The 21,561-nt window shown below is 32.9% G+C and overlaps 1 protein-coding gene across 6 annotated transcripts in view; it reads right to left on the bottom strand.

The window, feature by feature from the left end:
• Positions 1-21,561, bottom strand: part of LOC118184495 (orexin receptor type 2-like) — a 590,403-nt gene that overhangs the window by 406,699 nt on the left and 162,143 nt on the right. The window lies entirely within an intron of this gene.

The following is a 21,561-nucleotide window of genomic DNA, read 5'->3' as shown; positions in this document are numbered from 1 at the left end:
TTGCAGCTGTTTTTCAGGCCAAATGTTCCCCAAACGCGTTATTGAGTAGGTGGTCATTATGTTTTGTCTATTCTATTCTGTGTGTCTTGTCAGTGTGACATGAGATACATCGCTTATGTAAATAAAAGAGCTTTTAGTTTACTGTCGAGGAGAATGAATCTTATGTTGGAGAAGGTGAAATAAAAAAATCTTTAGTAACTAAACATAGTAGGGCACTTAATTACTATCTTGTATTTGATTCTGTAAAATTATCAATGAAACATTTTCAATTGGAAATTAAATTTTCTTGGAGGTTTTCAAGTTTGGGAAATATTATCCTCTTGTGATGTAGCCGTTCCTCAATAGACACAAATGCCGGCTAGCTTTAAAAGGATTTATTAACAGAGCACACAGGAGCGGTTACAAACAAAAGAAATATATATAAAAATGAAACATAAACGAAATGGAACATCAAACATTGAGAATAACATAACATAGTAAGCTATCATCATGGCGGCTGGAGGTCGACTGACGTTTTTTCATATCGCCACGAGATGGCGTTTAAATAAAATAGTTCGGTTACAGTTCATGAGTTCATTGCGTGAATAAAATAGTTCAATTACACTTAAATAGGTCTGTTACATCCTCCCCCTCTGACTTCGTAGACGTCTCGGCAAGAAGTCAGGAACTGACATTTGTCTACTTTGTGCAGCGGGCGGAGAATCAGATGGACGGGCTCCAGTTTGACGAGGAGTAGATTTTGCGTCACCAGCACCTTGTGCAATTCGGATGTGCAGATTCGGATGGTATTACACGTTTCGGGCGTCCTCTTTTCTTTAAGGGAACCACTGGAATTACACGAGCTGAGTTTTACTTATTTCGATCTTGATATGGTTTCAAGGCTGAAACATGATACTTGCCGAGAATTTTGTCTGGTTCATGAGGATCGACAATATCATAAGTGGTTGGAGATCTTGTAGTCACTATCAAAGGACCATCTCTCTTGGGCATGAATTTAGCAGTTTTCTTCAGTGGACCTTTGCTGATTGGGTGGAGGGTGACCCAAACTTTATCTCCAGGAACGAATTTCGGTGTTTCTCTTCGTTTTCTGTCAGCATAACGTTTCTGTTTATCTTGATGCATTTCGACTCTTTCTCGTACCTGTTGTACATTTCTTGCAAAACGTTTCAAATATGGAGTAATTTCGGGAACAAAATTATCGTTCTCAATTACGGCTTTTATATCATGCTTTACATCATCTAAGGTTCGTAACTCTTGTGCAAATTGAAGAAAAGCAGCAGAATGTCCAGTTGAATCACATTTGACTGTATTCAAAGCAAACCTTATTACTGGCAGTTTATTCTTCCATGACTGATGGTCGTTACCAACAAGTATTGCTAAACGTGGTTTCAGATCTCTATTCTTCCTTTCAACTGGGTTAGATTGTGGGTGATAGACAGGAGTAAGACTTTGATCAATGTTCAAGATATAGCATAGTTGTTGCATAACAGCACTAGTAAACTGGGTACCATTATCACTTATTATTTTCTTGGGTAACCCAAATCGAAGGGCAACTTCCTCCAAAAGAATAGTGGCACATTCTCTGGCCGTGGCTTCCTTTAAAGCAAATAGTTCTGTCCACTTCGTAGCACAGTCCTGCACAATAAATATCCATTTTTCACCAGACGGTGTTTCAGGAAGGGGACCGAAAAGATCAATTGACAAGGTTTCAAAACGTTGAGCATAGACTGGAATTTGAAGTAAGCCAGATGGCTTTTGATTAGTGGTTTCTCCCCCTACTTTGAAGACAGTGTGATGTTTGTTAAGCAATGCATCAGTTGCAAGCCGTCGGGCTGTAGTTAATTGCTGTCCTTCATTTTCTCGTAGTCGGCAGTTGTTTACAACAACTGGGGTTTCTTCCAGTACTTGGGATTGATGAGGTTTCACGAAGCTATATTTTCTTCGAGGTTCATCAGAAAAGTTCCACCTATTTTCAGGAAGATTTAAAACAATTTTAGCTTTTTGAAGAAAGTCAGTTCCTAACAGAGTCGAGTTATTTTTGGCATCAGGCAACACAAGGAGCGGAGTTTTGAACTCTCTGCCTTCGAGAAGAGTGATTTGTTCGGTGCGAAGTACCTCTTTTTCAGATACCAAACCATCAGCGAAAGACACCTCTAGTGTTGTCTTTTCAAATACTGCATCTTGTTTCTGCAGAATACGATAGAGGGATTCACTTGCAATTGAGTGACTATCACCAGTGTCGGCGAAAGCTGTACCGGAAACACCACCAATACTAATTCGGAATACAGCAGTCCGAGTGGAAGATAAACAGGATCGGATTTGGATAGTGCCAAAATTTGATGAAGTCTTTGGGGGGTTACAATCTGGACATTTAGACTTGATAAAACCAGTTTTTCCGCACCCATAGCATGTTAAAGGAGGTCGCTTTTTCTCTGTTTGTTGCTGAACACGATTTGAAAAGGTTTTATGAGTTCCCTGTATGTCACTTGTTCGATTTTCTACTTTGTGTTTGGATGGATTAGTCGGTTTGTAAGAATAGTTCCGCCTGCCAGGAAGTTCAGTTTTATAGTTCGTATTTTTAACACGTACAGCTTCATAATCATCCAATTTCTGTACTAAATCAGATGAACTCTTTATTTTTCCCCAAGTATCAATAAAATGCTCCTTAACGTCACTACTGACTCTTCTTTTAAGCTGATCCGTCAGGACCAAGTCTTTGAGTGATTCAAAGTCTGTAACATCGAGACTATGGAGCCACTCTTCGAGATAATTGTTTAATTCGTAAGTAAAATCTTTCCATAAAGACCCAGGGTGTTTTTGGTGTGTAGTAAGTTTAATTCGAAATGATTCAGCATTTAATTTGAATCTTTGTAGCAGAATCTTCTTGATGTAAGAATAATCTTCTAATTTGTCTTTTGGTTCTCTTAAAATAATTTGCGAAATGTCTATAGGCAGAAGAGGTAGGAGATGAGTGATGTAATCTATTTGTTTTATATTAACTTTCTCACATTGTCTTTCAAAAATTTGCAGGTAGGTTGCAATGTCAGAAGTTCCTGTAAATTTAGGGATTAGGTGTTGAATATTTGTTCCAATAGCTGCATTTGAAGCAAAGGCGGCATAGTTAGGATTTAAGCTAGCAGCTGCCAGGTTTAATTTTAAACGTTCCAATTCTAATAAAAGTTCTTGTTCTTTTCTTTGACGTGTCTCCAGATCGTTGCTTTCACGTTGTTTTTGTTGTCTAGTTTCGATTAAAGTTTCCAGAAGATTCCTGGTAAAAGCCTCATCATAAGTGTCAGAATTGACAATAAGATCTTTAAGATCTATTACTCGCATAGTGTCGTTTACAGTGAAATCCAGTTCTGCAGCGAGAGTTTTTAAATCCTCTTTTCGTCCTTTGGCAAGGTAAGCCATAATTATATGAGAGGTCGGGGGGAGGGAAAATATGAAGTTGAATTTGTTGTTATTTCGATTTTATTCACAATACAGTATTTTAGAATTAATAATTATACCTTTAAGTAAAATGTATATACCCCTATTAAACAGCATGTATGAATGTAAACAATATTACTCGTACATTTATATACCACTATTAAACAGTATTTATAAATGTAAACAATAATACTCACAAAGTTTATTATTTCGGAGTCGTAAAAATATCATAAAATGCCCTCATAAATTCAACTTGTATCAAGAAAATAACATATAATAAATTGTTCAAGAATTGTTTACTACTTAGCAAAACATACATAATCTTACCATAAGCTTTTATATTTATGCTGAATTCTTCGAAATCTTAATCTTAACAAAATATTAAGCTGATTAAGCAACACACACTTAATAACTCTTTTACTTTATTTAAATAGTCATTCGATTTTATTCATAATTATTTTCTTTCGCTTCAAGAAATATTTTCCAAGACATTCATTAAAGGAAAACAATCGTATTTTCTTAAAGTATTATACTATAATCATTTTCTCAAAATGTTCGTCGAAAGATAAATCAACAAGTACAATATTTTATTTTATGTAGAATAAAACATTTAATAAGGAACAACAGCACTCAAAGGAAATAAAAATAATAAAAGATTTGACGTAAACACATCATAAATCATCGCTAGTCTAAACATTTCCGCGGGGGGAAAACATCTGCTGCTGTATGTCAGAATCGAAACTAATAAATTCTAATGAACAACGTCCATGAATATATTCAAACTTTAACATCAAAACATGTATTCAGTGAAACAATACTATTCACAAATTAATTTACTATGCGCATTAACATTTTAAAATAACAAATTACAATTCAAGAAATAACGTTTGGTTAACAGAAAGCCGTTTGCTTTCGTTTAATACTCTTATGTAGTATCAATAAATGAGATTTCAGTTAAGAATTTATATTTGCTTTAAGAAGCAGCTTATAATAAATAATTAGTTTAAAAGAACTTTAAACTCAGATTAAACGATAATGTAAACGAAACTTATCTTTTCCGTTGAAATTGTCCAGTTGATGATTCGATGTGCTAGCAGCACGGTATGACAATTTTAATTCCAGAATTGGTTTCCAGAATATTTGACCAGTAGTCCACACCTGAAAAGAAACTGAGCCGATCTCCAGCAACTAAAGGTTAAATTCGGGAGTAAGAGCTTGTTAAAGCCAAACAGAAATTCTAAACATTTTGTTGCGCCATTTTGGATTTAAATTTAGTTGGGCGCCAATGTGATGTAGCCGTTCCTCAATAGACACAAATGCCGGCTAGCTTTAAAAGGATTTATTAACAGAGCACACAGGAGCGGTTACAAACAAAAGAAATATATATAAAAATGAAACATAAACGAAATGGAACATCAAACATTGAGAATAACATAACATAGTAAGCTATCATCATGGCGGCTGGAGGTCGACTGACGTTTTTTCATATCGCCACGAGATGGCGTTTAAATAAAATAGTTCGGTTACAGTTCATGAGTTCATTGCGTGAATAAAATAGTTCAATTACACTTAAATAGGTCTGTTACACTCTTTAGTTAATGATAATAATTCATATCCATCTCCTCCGAACGTTTTCAGAATTGTCAATATCTTAGTTTTACATATTTCATGTAAAGTACTCTCGATTCCGAGAAAGCACGTCATGGATAACTGAATAACAATAATCCTACTACAAATTTCATGAATATTAATGTGTTATTTCTTTAAAAAATCACTAATTTCCTCGTCTGTTTTTCGAGAATGTTTAAATATCGTATTTATAGAATTTCAATGCGTGTATTTTGAACTGTTATTTTATAATTGAATTCGATTCCCCTTTGGTCGACGAAATCCGATGAAGTATCATCAGAAGCTATTGCTGTGACAGATAAATTTCCAGTATCATCTTCGCTTGTAGTTTCGGCATTACTTTTTGCCTCTTCTGTTCTTGTAACATTTCAAATGATATCGGTATCACTGAAGCACTGAAAGACCGGCTCAGTCGAATCAGCGATTTTTAGAGCATACTCGGACTTGCGTGTATTTATTCTTCACACACTCTTGCACATATATTTGAATGTGCCAACGTGAGCACCGTCACAACCACACCCGGATAATCATGAGTACACTATATTTTGCTTGATTGATGGCGCTACATTCGTTTTGTTGCACTCTGCCAAATGAAGGGATTTCTCCCAATTTTTTCTTCCTTCCTTCTTGAGAAAGAGGAACATGTGTTTGGTCACCCTCGAAAGTGAAAACGATGTATTCAAAATCTATGCCAAATTCCCTATTTGAGAGCATTCTTTGTTTGTTCAAATAACTGTACTTCTGATATAATGCCTATATTTTACTTTACAGCAGCTTTATACGCTGACTCCAAGAAACTTATAGAATAAAACACTGAGCACTAAGTGACAGTTTCAAGTGTTTCTTTTGTTACTATTACCATTTAATATTGAAGCGCGATTGAGAAATCATTGTACAGTAATATTTAATGCGCACACATCTACAGACTCTTCAAATATTCTTAATGAAACTTTGGAATTCACCCTCCTACGTACACAATACGTTTCAGGGATGCAATAGCATACACATTCATTTCAATCTGCTCTTCAATAATTATTAATAAAATGTCATTATTAAAATTGTTTTCAGACATTCCGTTTTGGAAACAAACTACCGGAAAAGACACCTATGTTGAACTGCAAACTGAAGTCATTAATTTTAATCATTAAATATGTAAAACCTTCAGAAAAGGGAATTAAAATTTTCCTCAGTGTGACATTAACTTTTTAAATGAAAAGTAATTAACTAATTGCTTTTATAAAGACTATCAACAGTCAGGAGGAAAATATAAAGTCTCGAAGTTAACGAAAAGGTAATTAGCTAAATTCTTACTATTTTTACTTCCAACTGACACTGTAAAAGCTTATTTTTTGTGAAATTACGAGTATACGCTAATGGATGATTTAGCTTAAAATATTAGTTTTTTAATTTGAAGGAACTTTTTTTCTGGAAAAAACAAAATATAACATTAAGAAGATATCTTGCAAGAAAAGTGTATACTAGATGTAATAGATGCAGAATCTTAATTGTGCGTTTCATCGGTGTATTTACTTGATTAATTTATGTAACTAACTCTTAAAACATAAAAATGTTTCTGTTATCTAAAAATTTGCATTTATCTTATAAAATTCAGTAATAAATCTAGTTTTCACTTGCGCTAATAGAAGGATATGGTAATACTAATACTTCATCATCACCCTAACGATGAAATCCAGTAGTGGTAAATTAGACTGAATTTTTTCTAATTAAATCTTGCAACGTTAAAACGGTTAACTGTGAAGAAAATGAATTTTCGCGTAGCACTCTACTAATCAAATTCGTATTTTTCGAAAATTTTAATGTATTTATTTTGAAAAGCTTTTTTAAGTAAAATATCTGATTAATCTGCATAAAAGAGTAATGTAGCTTCTCATCTTGCTTAATTATTTTTACTAATTTTCTTTCAAGTTACAAAAAATTCGAAAGAAATAAAAAATATTCTGATATCTTTTATCTTAATTTAATGAATTTTTAATATTTTGTATGCTTTTTAATAACTTTCTACCGTACGAAGATTGAAAAAATTCCTGCAGAAAGCTGATATGGATTTCCTTCTTCCTTTATTACTTAATTCATTATTTTAATTTATTGTTTGCTATAATAAAAACACAATTCAAGAAATTTTTTAAATATGTATTGTTATTCTCTATATCCTCAAATTACACAATATCTGTAATGAAAATCTACTTACTGATTTATTTTAATTAATCTAAAGAAATGTTTTCAAATATTTTCTCTCAAAACACATTTTAATCACAAGAACATTTTCGCATAATCTGGTCTTGAGTAAAAACGTTATTTGTTGAAACAGGAAATACATACATAAGAAAATGTATTGTATTTTCATTTAAAAGAAATAAAATTAATTTAAATAGGTATAAAAAAACTAAATTTTAAAAATCATTTTATATGCTTGAGAAATTTTACAATATACAAACAGCATAAGAACTAAGTAACTGATTGTACATATCTAGCTGTAACTAATTACTTGTAAAATCTAATCTAGCTAATTATTTGTTTTTTTAATTAATAACTTAATTTTTTCTCCAATAATTCAGTACCCCAAGTTTAAAATTCAGCCATTTAAGTCAATATTAGTTATTTGACTTCTGTGTAAAATATATTGCGCACTTAATTTAAGTTTTTAAATACAAGATTACTCAAATAGTATTTAAGCGTTAAAAGCCAGAATAAGTCAAAATGACAGAATAATATTTAAGTATTTATGTTCGTACTGGAGGATACAAATCCAAAATTTCACGCACAATAATCAAACATCAACATCAAATAATAAATATTTCCATTTAATGATACACCCTCTATTTAATAATTTATTTTCACTTTACAATTTTTAGAATCTGAAATTTTTGCTTTAGTGGTTGACCAAAGCTTGAGATACACACATCACCATCGAACGTTGTTCAACTGGCTAACAGTATTTGCCATTTTAGTTTTTATCACAGTTTGACTACCATTTTGGGGCATCTAGCGACTGGCCTACGCAAAATGCTATTATAAACAATTTTCCCAACTTTTTCTAAACGAATATCAAACAGGTACTGATAAATAGGACAAAATCTAAGATAAAGAAGTCGTAAAAATGCGTTATCATGCCTTACTGAGGAACTTCCCAATCTGCACGGCAAAGCTACTGTTACTTACTAATTGAGTTACAAAGTTCCTGTCTTCTGGCACTTAGTAACTAACGAAAAATTCAAATATACGGTACTGATGCATTAATAATTTTCATTTAACCTCGTAACAAGAAATTCTTTGAACTTAATGTTAATTAGCTCAAGCTAACTTAGCATGCCCTTGAGCCCGAATTTAAATTCCGAACATACAGTAGCACGGATAAACCCACGCGGAAAATATGCAAAAAGGTGTCGGCACCTTTTCGCGAACTGACCACTGAAAAATTGGAATTGATATATGTATTTTCAACGGAAAATTCGTAGTATCTTTGTCCAAATTTCGTAGTATCTTTGTCCAAAAAATATTTTCAAACTGAATGTTTATGCTGTTATAATAAAAGTTACAAAACAGCTGCTTATTTTGAATATCTGTATTAACTACTTCAATAATAAATATCACAAACAGAAATGTTCGGAATAATAAACAGGAGATTCCGGTCTGATTCGGAAAGTTAGAGTACAATAAAGGAGAGTTATTAGCAAACAATTCACTTATAAGATGAATGAAGACCACAAGTGCCATCTATTACATAAAGTATTATATACCCTGTACTTTTAAAACGAACTTTTGAATGGAATAACTTTATAAATATTTACGTGGAATACTTTATGTCGAAAATTAAACGATTTAGTATCTTTATTATATAGATTATAATATAGTAGAACTGAGACAGTATTTTTATTGGAAATTCATTCCAAACAAAACGAGTTTCAGTTCAGTGATTCATATATGTGATGAAAATTCAGGAACTATAATTATTATTCTCACCAAATTGCAATTTAAAACGCTTTATATTTACAATTTTTTTTTTTTTTTTTTTTTTTTTTTTTGTGAGAAATGCATTTCACTAATTTTAAAGCATTCTTATATATTCTAATGTCAATGATTAAACATTTCCTATTTTGGTATCTAACCCCCTTGAAAACCCTCAAGAATCATCTCAGATCTTTATTGGTCAATCCATTTTCAACTTGATACTCCAAGCATCGATTTTTAACCTCTTAAGTAAGTATCTAAGCTACTCATTATTAAAAGAGGCCGGTCTTACAATTAACGCCTCAAAATGCAAGTTCGCAACTAAAGAACTTAAATATCTGGGTTATAAAATTTCGCAAAACGGAATAGAAACTCAAGATTCAAAAATAAAAGCCATCAAAATTTTTCCACCTCCCAACACCGCCAAGAAAGTTTCTTCTTTCCTTGGGTTATGTTCTTATTATCGGTCATTCATAAAAGATTTCGCTAATATTGTTGAACCCTTGTTAGTAATTAAAAGAAAGAAAAGTAAATTCACGTGGACAGCAGAAGCAAATACCGCATTTGAAAGGTTAAAAGAAGCGCTCATCAATGCCCCAGTTTTCAAATTCCCGGAGGGGAACGAAAATCTGGAAATTGCAGCAGATGCGTCGGACTATGCTGTAGGTGCTGTTCTCATGCAAAATCTCCATCCTTTGGCATTTTTTATTAAAACGTTGAACCCTACACAAAGGAATTATACAGCTACAGAGAGAGAAACATTAGCCGTATTAATGGCTGTACACAAATTTCGAGTTTATTTCGGCAAAGCGCCAGTAACAGTCTTTTCGGATCATGCGGCTGTTGGTAGACATTACTCGGGGAACACCCTAACGCCCAGGTTAATAAGATGGGCTTTAAAACTTCAAGAATATAATTCCATAATTAAATATACTCAAGATTCATAAACCGGGTAAGGAAAACAATGTAGCTGACGCACATTCTCGTATAAAACTGGACGATGAAGGAAATGAACTCAAATGCGCTGTGTTGACTTAAAAAATTTTAGATTTCTAGAGAAACAATTATTGCTGAATTGAAAGCTGATCCTGAACTTGGAAGTATCTACGCATATTTGAAAGACCCCGAAAGCTTTGAGCGCACAGATATCGATGCGATAAGAAATAGAGCAGAAAACTATGAAATAATAGATAATTTATTATTTTATACGAAAACAACAAACGAAAATCTCGAGTACAAACCAGTCATCTCAGCCTCGCTTCGATTAAGCATTTTGAAGGAATTATACGACGCGAAAACAGTGGGTCATTTAGGGGTCAGAAAGACTTTAAAAAGGGTACGCGAGGCGGTATATTTCCCGCAATTATACAAAATAATAACTGCGTATGTCAGGTCCTGCAATCAATGTCAGTTAATAAATGATATTAATTACAGCCCGGCTGGGTACTTAAATAGCATTCGCGCTACATTTCAGAATGAAATTTTAGGCATAGATCTTCTTGGTTCTTTCCCCCAGAGTGAGTTAAATAAAAATCGTTTTCTTTTAGTAATTGTAGATCATTTTTCAAAATGGACAGAAATTGTTCCACTTAAACGCGCGTCAGCCAAAACAGTCGCAGATGCATTTTAAAATACGGTGCACCGATAAAAGTCATTAGCGATAACGGTAAACAATTCGTTAGCCAAATATTTGAAAATATTTGCACTGGACTTGGCATACGCCATATCAAAATGGTTCCGTATAGACCACAGGCAAACATAGCAGAAAGAATTAATAAAAATATTGTAAAAATAATTCGAAGTTATGTTAGCACACATCTTAAGCGCTGGGATGGCTACATAAATTAGCTTATGCTTTAAGAACGGCAAATCACGATACTACGGGAAAACCTCCAGCAGAATTATTTTTAGGACGGAAGTTAATTACGCCATTAGATAAATTAGTCTTTGTGCAACAAAGAGAGCAAGAATTTAAACAAAAAGATGTGCAAAAATTCATTGACCAGGCGGTTAAAAGCTCGGATGCGGCAAGAAATAGACAAAAATTATACTATGATAGAAAACGCCGTGAAGCAGATTTTAAAGTTGGGGATAAAGTGTTGAAGCGGAAATTTTCTTTATCAAGTGCCCCAGACAATTTTACTGCAAAGTTAACTCCAAAATTTGAAGGCCCCTATGTAATTCAGGAAATCAAGGGAGTCGTATTGTACCTTAAGATCGAGAGAGGGGAAATCTGTAAAGCAAGTCCCGACCAGGTGAAAAAATATTATAATCAAAATGATTTTGAAATCCTTAAAAGCTTCTTGCAGGACTCAAGCGTAAAAGAAGTAGAAGGTCCAGAAGTAACGTCACCCGCTCTACCACTCAAGAAGCAGAGAACTGAAGAGAAACCTAAAAAATCATATGGATTAGAATTTTGTAAATATACGTAAATACTTGAAAGTTATGTAAAAGTAGAATTTAGTCTAGAAGCATAAAATTTTAGATGCTAAAAGTAAATGCTCAAAAGAAATGAATTCAAATTTAAGTATTAAACTGTAGATAAAATCATGCTTTAGAGCGAAAGCCTGCATGTCTAAAGATGAATGAGGGGGAATTTAGAATGAATGTGTTTTGTAGGGTTCTCCACATACACTTGAATTTTAAGAATGTTAAAATAGCTCATCGAGTTTTAGAATGTCGAGTAAGGTGTGTCTATTTGGTCGTTGAATTCTAACAAATCATTGTGGTTAGGGGAAGTGTTGCAATACTAAAACACGAATATTCCCGTTTGACACCACACATGGTGGAGAGCCAGGGTAAAGTTAAATTCATGTTTGAATACTTGAATGAATGTGAATTAAGCAGTAACTAAGAAAAATAAACCGATCAAAAACAAAAACTTATTCAGTGTCAAGAAAGTGCAAATTATAATGTATTTAGAAAGATACTGATACTTATTCCTTCCAGATGCTGGAAGGAAGAGAACAGATTGATTGCTGAAGTCCAGGAAAGGTTGCTGTAAGAAGAGAGGGTTAAATAAGTATCTACAGAAATTTATTCTACCTTTTGTGAGAAAACAGTTTTTTTTTTTATGTAAAAGAGGCTCTTAAATTTTAGTTCAGAATTGTGGAAACTTTTCAACAGGTCGTTTCTAGGACCTGCTTCCAAGTTTACCAAATTCTGGCAGCGGCAAATGTAGGGTTTATATTTATTTTAACTAACATTTATTTTAAGTTTAAACTATCTTTCCTGTCAAGCCTTACTTTCCCCTGGAATTGCCAATGCCAGAATATGTAAATTTTAGTAGAACGCGCAAAGTATTCAAAATTGTCAGCGGAAGTAATCTGAGTTAAATAGAAGGGAAACGAGTTCGAGAGTGTGCTTTCTTGCTTCACGAGTGTGGAGGTGGCTTGGTAGAAATAGAAGAACCACGCGTTTCGGCCTGTGTGCTTGCCTCGGCAGATAGTTAAATCTTCCAACGTAATATTCAGAAGTTTGCTGAATTATCAGCGGTATCTTAGAACGCGGTTAGGTTAGTTACATGTAGAGAGCCTCGTAGGTAGTCACTTGTTATTATTCATTTTTAGTTTCTTATTTTTATTTTACCACCGGGTCGGCGTAGTTTGTGAGCGTCAAGAGCGCGCATCTGTAATTTCTAAAGTTGAATAAAAAGGGATTTAAACCCTTCTCAAGACTTTGTATACTTTCCAGTTCATAGCAGTCACCACTATTGTTGCGTGCAGGTTGGGAGCGCGCAACATTACATACTTAACAAAATATTTGGCAAAATTAAGAGAAAAAGTAATTTAATTGGCGTCTTATTCAAGGCATTCAAATTTTCGATAAAAAATGCGTTAGTATTTAGTGCTTACAGTTCTGTAAGATTTTATGACAGTTTGCGCTAATTTAGAATGTCTTATCTGAGTGCTTTAAACTCTGGAATTCGTAACTTTATTCATGTTTTCCTTAGTATAACATATGTGTTTCAAGAAATTTCATACAAGATTATATGTCTTCAAAAATAAAGATTACATTTCGCTTCTTTCAAAAAGTGATATCATAAATGTGAGACTGCAATTAAAGGTTTTACTGGATTTCAAAATACTGCGTTTCTCAATTATTACGCATGTAACAGTGATTAAAATACAAAAAGAATAAAATCGCCAACCTTTTTTAGGCAATTTACATCAACTGGTAAACATTAAATCTTTCGTCATAGTATACCAAATAGCAGCACGAGTGCAAATTCGTTATAAAATAACGAAAGCGCAAAAGAATAATTTTATATGTCTGTGTTGATGTGGAAGAAATGTTCGTTGCACAGAAAAATAGTATAAGAAAAGAGCAGGAAAATAAACGCCAGGTCACCAGGGCATTCTGTGGTGGTATGGTTCAGTTTTGGAACTCTGCTGTCTGTTTAAAATCAAAGCACGAGGATGGGCTTAAGTGTGTCTGTTGAAAAATTGAGAAGTCTCAAGGTTACCTTACCACAAGGTTGCCTCTTCCCGTCCAGAAATCTCTGACATCATTGACTTTAATTTATTTCATTGGTTCATCGTGTGCTCCCAAACCGTGTCTTCTTTTCTCCCACGTCTATAAATGAAGTGACATCTGAACTCCAGAAAACTTTAATCTTATATATCTACTGACCATGGTAAATTAAAAGCAGTCTACAAAAATAAGTAATCGCTGGAAGGCGTAAATTTGGACATCCAAAGATAATGACTTCGTTCGCAGAGCATCATAAGTTTCTTGATCACAGGAAGTATAACTTTTTGGAAACTACGTTGCGGATCGTGATTACAGTCATCTGCTACTGACAACGCTGATATAACTCAGAAAACGCATCAATGCTGCTGACCTGATAAAACTATTTTTTTTTCCATTTGCATTTGTGTGTTTCTTTCCATGTGCGTTTTCCATATGAGGTGCACTTGTATCTTTAAACTTTATTGACAACATAGCTCAGTCAGAGCTTACTAAATCAAAATATTTATTGCACATTTGCCTTTTAACAAGTTATACACACATGTTACATAGCTATAAAGGAAGCTTCATAAAGTGCGATTTCATAGTATTGCTATAATTCGTAAATTGCCTGTATTGTGAACATACATGAACATGCACACGTGTTAATTACTAAGATGAACATTTTATAAATGAAATTTATAGTGTTACTGTGTAAGGTATTTCTCCCTCCTTCTTAGCGTGCCTTCGTGGTGTAGTGGTTCTTCCCACTGTGCCGGTATTCCAGAGGTCCGTGGTTCGAATTCCCGACGAAGGAGGTTGCTAGTTTTCATCTCTTCGGCCTCCAAAAATCAAATACCTAATGTCTCTACAGTGGAGCCCAAACTAGAAGGGTGTTGGATAAGGATTCTCCACACCCAGGATTTGGCGATTGGGTTCCCTGAAAACCCCAGTCGCCCTTTAAAAGGGGGGAGAATGTAAGGTACTTCTACCATGCTTTCGTAATGTAGTGGCTCTGCACACTGGACCGTTTTTCCAGAGGTCGTGGTTCGATTCCCGGCGAAGGCGATTGCACATTTTTCATCTTGCCTGCTTCCAAAAAAATCCTGATGTCTCTACAACTGTTATTCGAAAAAGGCCTACATTGTAAACATATATATTGGTATGATTTCTAAAGTGATTACTATGATTTTATTTTTGTGCTTATTATGATTCTTAAGATGCAGATTATATTTTGGGTACAAGACTTCGACAGCTTTAATCATACATCTGCCGTCCTGCTAAAATTTTAGGGAATCATTTTCTCCTTTTTATGGGTTTTTAAAAATAGATTTTGCACTCTTTCATCATTAGCAAAATAAATTATTTCAAAATATTTATTTTTCTATCAAAGGACCCTTCTCTGAATTTTGCTGTCGCTAGACTTTAATTAGCAGGTATTAATGTTACTATTGCTAATTTATAGACAAATTCTATAAAAGGTATTAACGATATACACAAAGGATTTTACTCGCCCTTTATTTTCGCAACCGTTGGTCGTAGCCATATGCTAGCAGATACAAAAATATTTTAAATGGCATAAATTTTCATGCAAAACTGGTTTTTAAATTTAAAAAAGTAAATTTTGCAAAAATTATTAAATTTGATTTTTACATGTTCTTCCGATCCCAGTACTTATATTTAGGAAAATTATGCTCTCATTATAAAAAGTGAAACACAAAAAGTTTGATTACCGTACAGTAAAAATTGACCCATTCAGGGGTCTCACAAACTGAAAAGCGAAATTTTTGCATCTGTAAGTAATGAAAAATAAAACAATTTTTTAGAAAAATTTTTTTGATATTAAAAGATTATGTGACAAGCAGTTCAGTGCAGATTCTTGCGAAGAATATTGATCAAAATGTTTTAAATGAAGATCCTATTCACAGAATCTTAGATCTGTGATCTAGAATAAATGGAGAGTCTTTAAAGTTTAGCACGTAGCCGATTCGGAACATTACTTGCATTAATTTAAATTAAGAAATGTTTTGTAGAAAAATTAGGTAACTTGGAGGTAGAGAGCTTGAAAAATTAGCAAACGCCTTCGCCGGGAATCAAACCACCCACCTCTGGAATACCGGCCCAGTGTGCAGAACCACTACACCACGAAGGTATGCTAGGAAAGTAAGAGAAATACCTTATATACTCCCTTTTTTAAGGGGCGACTGAGGTTTTAAAGGGACCCAATCGCCAAATCCTGGGTGAAGAGAATCATGATCCTACACCCTTTTAGTTCGGGCGCCACTGTATAGACATTAGATATTTGTTGAAAGCAGGAAAGATGAAAAATGAACAAAGCCTTCTCCGGAAATCGAACCACGGACCTCTGGAATACGCGACCTGCGTGCTGACCACTGCACTGTGAAGGCATGCTAAGAAGGCGAGAAAAATACCTTATAACTTTAATTAATGTTTTGACGAATACCAAATTATGGTTCTAAAGTAATGAAACTTCATGAGATTATTTATACGTAATTATTAGGTAAATTAATTTTACGTAAATTTAAATATGGGAATTGTATAATTTATTGGATTGAAAATTCTTTCGAAATCCAAATGTAAGAAATTTATAAATTAAAGACACTAGTAAATCCCAAAAGAATATCATTGAGTAGCATTTGAAGAAAGAAATAAACATGGAATTATCTGAATTTATTTATTGGCCGACGCCTTAATGCAAACTGGAAATAACATCAAAAATTCCTAATTCTGCAATTAAATATCTGTAATTAAATTGTTGTGGTACTTGAGTGACACCTTTATGTTTTATCTTTTATAACGAAATTAAAATTTTATAAATATACGTATATATACGAGAAGAAGGTGTAAATGATATATTACATAATTTTTACAAAATTGTTTTCTTTAAATTAAAAAATGTCAAAGCATGTCTAATTGCATAATTTAAAATATTTCAGTATCTGGAAGTATATATCAACGATTGCGAAAATATAAAGGATAGGTAAGCACTTTTGTAGTACTATAGCGTGTCTCCGTTGTAGTAGGACATTTGCTTTGTGTGACTAACTGTGCACATATGAAACATTTATTAATATGATAAAACTGTTGCGATTTCCTGTTCTTTTCATGCGTCATTCATTATTACTTTTAAAATTTAATGAAAAATTTATAGAATCCCTTATATTGTTTAAGAGAGGTAAATATGAGGGAATACCCTTTTCCTTGATAACTTCCCTTTATTTTGATTTTTTAATTCTCGTCAGCTAAATCTAAAATAGTGGCTAGATTTTACTATTTGATCACATGAAAGAATTTTTCCATTCCAATAATTATTTAGAGTTATAAAGCATTCTTCGGTATTTTATAAATAAAAGAGGTTAAATTAACGTATTTATTTTTACCTAATCCATAAACACACATATGTAGACATAAAAATGAATGAAAGGCATTTAATTAAAAGTTTAACTAAGCAATTTTCCGATTAAGACTGTTATTTAAAATTCTCTACTTTCCTGCGAGAAGACTGTTATTAAAATTCGATACTTTTCTACCATTTTGCGAAGTTTCTGAATGTCAGCAACATATTTAAAGATTTATTTTTCAACAAAATGTTTCAAAAAGATTCTCTTCGAATGCGAGCACATTATTGCCTTCGTGACAGCTGGAATAAATGATGTGTAGCTTGGCATTCATTCGAAGCTATAAAACGTTTTCTTTCAAAACATTTGTGTAAAATTCTAAGAAATATTTCTCTTTTATTTACCCCGATTTAAAGCTGTTGAGGGAAAGGGAAAATTATTAAAAGCTACCTTTCGGAATGCGTGATTTCATTTAAAAGATTTACTACATATTTTTCATTTCTTATTGCTTCTGCAAGAATACTATTTATGTGTGAATACAAATAACAAAGTCTAGAATTTATTTCAAACCATCCCGTTGGAAGCCATTGATCTACAAGAGATTTTGCTTGAATAAAATGAAGAACATTCTCATAAAAATGAGTATAAATATTTTTGTTTATCTTTTCCTTATATTCTTGATTATTTTATTTGCATTTCATTGCATGCATTATTTTAAGTAGTGTATTTAATTTAGTGACATAAAAGTATACATTTTTAAAAAATTTTTCTTATATGTTATTGAAATTCTTGACAAAAAAATTAATATTAAACCTGTTCTAATTACTATATACTGCATTTAATTGTTGGTTTAATATTTTACTTTCTCTTAGTCTTATTTTGCATAGTTTTGCGAATTTAAGTAAGTTGAGATCTTAACAATTAAGCGAAACTAACACTTATCAACAAAAGATGATGATGATGTACATATGGTTCCAAAAAATTAAAAATTAAAAATAAAATTCAATTCTCTCTATACAAATATTTATTTGATATGTTAGTATTTTATACCTCACATACGAAGATTAGCAGAAAATACTTTTTTAGTTTCAAAATCTAACAATATTTCAGATTGTATTCTTGCACTCTTTAACAAAGGTCTGCATATGCCTAACTAAAGTGAAGCATTTTGCAAAAAATAAAATACTGATATTTTCATTTATTCATTTATCCTATTTAAAGTTCGTTTCAGATAAGAAATTAAATAATCCATCTTTTAGTTGAATATAAAAAATAAAAGAGCAGAAGTCACTATTTCATATAGCAATATAGAAGTCACTATATTGCTATATGAAAAACTGTAATTAAATTACTGATTGAAAAGAAATCTACGCGAGAGCGTCAAGAAACACTTAAATTGGCAAAGACCTTTGCGCAGACAGTAATAAGAAACTCTTAGAAGATAAAAAGCAAGCCATGAAATGGAAGACCGTTGAAATAAATAATCCAGAAAGAAGGTCTCTCATAAGAAACGTTAACTAGAATCCTTGAAAATTCCATACAATTGAGCTTCAAGAGACAACGAGAATTCAAAAAATTAAGTACATCCTGAAACTGCTAGTTATTGTCTCAGGAAAAGACGTTTCATAACTGCAGTCAACAAACAATACACAAAAGTATCTGATTTTGCAAAATAAAGGTTCGTGAAGAAGATACTAAGTTTTGGAAAAGAGGAAGAGTTTACTGGGGAGTGCAAATTTAACGTATTAGGAAATGAGGGGAAAACTAAAATGCGACGAAAGCGGAATGAAGATACTAAAATTAAAAATATGACGTCCACTGTACAGTAATGTACAAAAGTTTAAGACCAGTAGTCGTTTTCCTGTATTTTAACAGACTGCACATTTTCGCTCGTGATTGCGCTATCTGATGGGTTGATTGCATCAAACGCTTTCTACTGCTATAAATATAACGTGATCTCGTTTATCAGTAGTTCGTTATTAGAGTTTGTGTACACAGTGTTGTTGTATAATTCTTGTAATGGGTAAAAACCCTTCACTTAATGCTGAAAAATGGGTAAAAATAGTGGCCCTGCTTGACGTTGGTTTTTCTGCACGTGAAGTAAGTTTGAAGGTAATTGTCAGCAAGACAGATGTGCAGTCAGATCTATTGGTAAATTCAAAATTTCGGGAATTTATACGGATCTTAAGAGATGCGGCCGCCCAAGAAAAACTTGTGCATGTGATGAACGAGTGATAAGAAGGATGAGCACTCGATTTCCAACAACCTCCTGCGATAAAATTAGAGCTGCTCTGGCTGCAAACGGTACCAACGTCAGTTCAAGTACTATTTTCAGATGTTTGACTAAAGATTATGGTTTATTTTCCTAAATAACTGCAAGAAAACCTCGACTTACTTAAAGTATGAAAACGGAACGACTGACTCTAGCCAGACAATATCAGAATTGGACCAAACAACAGTGGATTACAGTGTTATTTTCTGATGAGTCAAGTGTGCATCAATTTTCTGCGCCTGCTAAATGTATTCGATGCCCATTTGGAAACATATATGATGACAGATATACGATTTCGACAGTGAAATACCCAAGCCAGATGAGGGCCACAGGACAAAGAATGTTAAGGACTGTCTGAGAGCTACTCAAATCCAAGTGTTTGATTGGCGAGGTAACAGCCCAGATATAAATCCCATAGAGAATCTGTGGTGTACTGTGAAAAATAAAGTCACGGAGAAGCTACCATCCATTGCTACAGAATTTTAATAAAGCATTTGTATTGTACAGAGATTTCTCAAGCTTACTGCCAGTCTCTTGTTCACAGCATGCCTCAAAGGATTACAGCAGTGATAAAAAATAAAGGAGTCCTTCAAAATACTGATGACACTTCAATAAACTTGTATGTCTATTTTTTTCATTTATATGTTTTTGTAGCGGAATTCCAATAAATCTGATTTTTCCATGAGTGGTCTTAAGCTTTTGCACACGACTGTAAAACAAGGAGAGGGTTCTATTATAGTCTACAAATGCACACAAATGCACGTATGGTCTGTCAAAGGTGTTGGAAAATTGCACTGTTTAAAAATAATAATGGACAAGCATGTACGTCTGAAAACATTGAAGATAAGGTTTTTTAATAGTACAGGTGATCTAGACGTATCGTAGAATTAATTATATTTCCAAAAGATAACAATCCGAAGCATAATAACCGAAGAGAATATATTTTTAATGTCCTGCTAAAATCTTTCTTTATCGACAAATTCTAGAATTTCTTATGAGTTAATGAATCCAGCAAAATCCGTTGAGGTAATCAATTCATGTGTCTTTCGTATTTATATGCATGAATTTATATAATTAGCATACTAAATAATTAGACACAATTTCGGGTTGTTTATTCTCCCATCAATAAAATTCCGAGTTCCATACTCAAGGACCCCATTCCGGATATGAAATCCTGGCGCATTTATAGGATTCCTTGCCAATGTGGTTTAATTTACATTGGCCAAACTAAGAGAGCCCTAAAATTTCGCGTCAAGGAACATGAGGCATATGTTAGAAAAAAGGAAACACAGAAGTCTTCTGTTGCTCAACATTGTTGGTCCGAAAATCACACTTTCAATTTTTCTGCTACCAAAATTATTCAAAAAACATCTGTCATTGGAGAACTGGATTTTCTAGAGGCATTTCACATTCATAAAAATCTTTCTGTTCTAGTTAACGATCCTAACTCCAATCCAACTTTGTCTTCGGCCTTTAAAGAAATTATGTTTTAGTTCTGGTTTCACCAACAGATGGCGCCACTTACTTATTCTTGTCCAGGCTTTCTTATCTTATCTAATCGTTATTTCCTATCTTGTTCATTTGCGGTTTTGCAGCTGAGGATGGTGGTTCGGTTAAACCATCGAAACTAGTCCTGTGAAAATTTTGTAAATATAACGCTGATTTTTGTTGTTTGACTTCTGAATTAATACTAAATAATTCAAACATCTATATGCGAACTGCTTATGAAAAGTTAAAAATATCTATATGTAAATAAAATAATTAAATAATTGAAAATCGGCAGCAGTAAAGTTAATGTCACCAATAATTGGAATCGATTTCGAATGTCGTAGACTAGGCAGGCGGAATCGGAGTTTTCATGATTTTTCTCACGTGTAAATAAATACACACACGAACTAGTTTTCCTTAAAAATTCCTCCATGAAGACATCCCTTCCAATAGGCTGACAGCTGTCCAATTGCGTGGCCTTAGTCAATGAATTTTACCCAATAAAATGTTGCCTTTTTGCCAATTTTTAAACTTATAGTAGACATGTAGCGTATTTTATTATCTAGCTTATGATTTTCAAGAGTAAGATTCAGTTTTTTAAGGAGTAATATTACTTGCTAAAGAACTGAATACAGTAATTTTACCGATATTTTTTATCTCCTGTAATTTTTATAGCTGAATATTTTTATGTCTTAAATAAAACACTCTAAAATTTAGAATACTTAATTATTTTTCTACACAAATACAGAATAAATAAATTTAGTTTATATTCTTAAATAAGCAAAAGTAAGAAAGATGCATAAATAATAATAAAAAAATAGCGATAAATATTTTAATAAAATAATAAATAAAATTGCAAAACAATTATAAAATATTTATGCAGTATAGTTCAATTTCATTCTACATATCGAAACAAAAAGCGAATTGTGACTTAATCTATAGAAATTTGTTTTTGTTACTTTTCAC

Source organism: Stegodyphus dumicola, chromosome 7 (assembly GCF_044657685.1).
Source record: "Stegodyphus dumicola isolate Sdum_Otavi_A_Nest chromosome 7, ASM4465768v1".
Classification (NCBI taxonomy): Eukaryota; Metazoa; Arthropoda; class Arachnida; order Araneae; family Eresidae; genus Stegodyphus; species Stegodyphus dumicola.
This window is presented reverse-complemented; position numbering and strand designations above follow the sequence as displayed.